General features: G+C 40.4%; 1 long non-coding RNA gene across 1 annotated transcript; it reads left to right on the top strand.

Moving 5' to 3' along the window:
• Window positions 1–1,364: 1,364 nt before the first annotated feature.
• LOC129834653 (uncharacterized) lies at window positions 1,365–2,327 on the top strand. The gene is made up of 3 exons (XR_008756289.1): window positions 1,365–1,453; window positions 1,655–1,770; window positions 1,834–2,327. It is a non-coding gene; the product is annotated as an uncharacterized LOC129834653 (long non-coding RNA).
• The last annotated feature ends 449 nt before the right edge of the window (window positions 2,328–2,776 follow it).

Here is a 2,776-nt window from a genome sequence, read left to right as displayed (position 1 = left end):
AACAATTTGTGCTGTGTTATTGTGAATTTGCTATTTACATATTTTTTTTTTACACAGAAATTATACTAAAATGGCCTGTATTTCCTGAACTTAACATGTCTTGAGTGGTAAACTAACAATATTATTGATGGATGATTGTTAATTTCATACTTATACATTTACAATAACATTTACAATAAAATATACATATTTTACACTTATATTTAGCTGATAATATAAAGAATATATAAATAAAGGTACTTAATTAAGTCACTGTATGTGAAGCTTAACTGATGATGATACAGTAACAGTTACATAAGTTGAATCACTTCCTTTTCTTTGCAGAACACCCTTTCAATGGAAAATACACAATGAATATGAATCTATCAATTTCAATTTAAGTACATTTTAAAATACTTTTGAAGTGAATAATTTATAACTTTAAAAGTATATTTGTTATTATTGATATTATTTATATTATTATTACAAGTATTTCCTATTATCACCAATTATAGAAGCATTTTTACTATTACTATTATTAGCGTTAACATTACTTCCAGTGGTATGCACATGGAACCTGGCCAGGCAGGTGCATGCAGCTAGCCCACAGTGTGGTATCAGGTATCCCCTTGGCCTTTCCCATTTGTCATGCTGAATGAGTGGTCTGCCTGACTGCACTTTCTCATTCCATTTCCTCCCAGGCTGTACTGAGGCCCTACCACCCACTGTAACGCTGTCATTTCTTCAACCCCTTTCCATTCACATCAAGTGTGCGCAATAATGCTCTCTCACATTCCTGTTCTCAATGGCTTACACGCTATGCCCTCTCTGCTCTGCTCTGAACAGACCTACCTCACCCTTACAGGGTACAGACAAATTACTCGACATGAAAATTGAAACTGTGTCACAACAATTTAAAACAGACATAAAAGTCATACAAGTAAGGATATCAAACAATTTAACTGACAAATTTTTATGAAAAAGCAAATGATATCCTCAATGAACATAAATTAACATAAAATATAAATTATAATATTATTATTACAATAATATGTTAAATATTTCACATGACAAATCCTAGCTAAATAGCATCTATGTTCTATCTGACAACAAGGCCCAGTGGCTGATGGCCTGATGCAGTCACAGTACATGTTCAGCTTAATTAGCCCTTAATATGAACAACCAGCATGCTCTCCTCTCTCCTCAGCCCAGACACCTCTCCTCTGTGTGCTTTTAAAAATGTAAGTCAGTTAGTGCTGCTCTTACTTACATCCATAATGCCACTCAGCGCAGCCTCTCTACAGAGCTCTGATCTTTAGCCCATGCAGAACATCCTACCAGCTACGTTACGTTCCATCAGAGTAAGCCCCTACACAGCCCACCGGCAGACACCCTCTCTGTAACTGGAACAAGTAACTGGAACGGAAAACATTATCTGAAAGCAAAACAGCAAAAAAAGAAAGATCACAGTAAGGTAATCACAGAACACCACGAGCTCAACCAATAAAGAAACTTTTTTCTCTTTTTTTCCTGCTAAAGAAAACTAGGAAATCTCCACTTATTTCAACAAACATTTGCTTCAACTCAGGAACTAAGCTGTATTCCTTTTTTAAAATAAAGCATGTGGTGTGTGTGAGCGGATGCAGCATGTGTTGTCTTGTTCATCCTCTTGTAGGGGGATTGTTAAGAGACTGCAGCTCCATCTGCTGGCAATCCAAGGGTCAGCAAAGAGGGGAAGGAAGAGAGAGAGAGAGTCAAACAGAGAGAGAGGAAAAGAGAGTGCAGCGAGAGGTAAACAAAGGGTTGGAGAGAATGAATCAGTTAATCACAAATGCTAAGAATCCCTCTTCCCAGGTGCTTCTGGGAAAACCCCTGATGCCTCAGGACGACCTGGCATGATGACTTCTTGCTGTCCCAGTCCACCTGGCCGTGCTGCTGCTCCAGTTTCAACTGTTCTGCCTGCGGCTATGGAACCCTGACCTGTTCACCGGACGTGCTACCTGTCCCAGACCTGCTGTTTTCAACTCTCTAGAGACCGCAGGAGCGGTAGAGATACTCTTAATGATCGGCTATGAAAAGCCAACTGACATTTACTCCTAAGGTGCTGACTTGCTGCACCCTCGACAACTACTGTGATCATTATTATTTGACCATGCTGGTCATTTATGAACATTTGAACATCTTGGCCATGTTCTGTTATAATCTCTACCTGGCACAGCCAGAAGAGGACTGGCCACCCCTCATAGCCTGGTTCTTCTCTAGGTTTCTTCCTAGGTTTTGGCCTTTCTAGGGAGTTTTTCCTAGCCACCGTGCTTCTACACCTGCATTGCTTGCTGTTTGGGGTTTTAGGCTGGGTTTCTGTACAGCACTTTGAGATATCAGCTGATGTACGAAGGGCTATATAAATACATTTGATTTGATTTGATTTGACCTCATACGACACATTTTCACATTTCGAGCCTTCACCGCACAGCCTCACAGAGGTCCATAGAGTTTCACAGCTCCACACACCCAGCTGGCAACAAGTATGCCTGGGACATAAACAATATTTTCTGTGTTGCCCTCATTTCCCTTCGGAGGATCCAGTTGGACGTCTAATAATGAGTTAATCAGGCTGATTGCACATTCATCACTGTGATCTGTTTCTTTGTATAACTGAAGAGGGGAAGCGTGTTTTACTTGGGAAATGAAATATTTAGCGACCTGTTCCTGTGCCCTCAGACTGGACAGAGAGAGAGAGAGAGAGAAAGCCTGCAGCTGAGTAAACAGCAGCAGGGCCAGCCCGTGGTTGAGTGGA

Source organism: Salvelinus fontinalis, chromosome 35 (genome assembly GCF_029448725.1).
Source record: "Salvelinus fontinalis isolate EN_2023a chromosome 35, ASM2944872v1, whole genome shotgun sequence".
In the NCBI taxonomy this organism is placed as follows: Eukaryota; Metazoa; Chordata; class Actinopteri; order Salmoniformes; family Salmonidae; genus Salvelinus; species Salvelinus fontinalis.
Note: the sequence above shows the minus strand (reverse complement) of the source record. Positions and strands in the feature narration are given on the sequence as shown.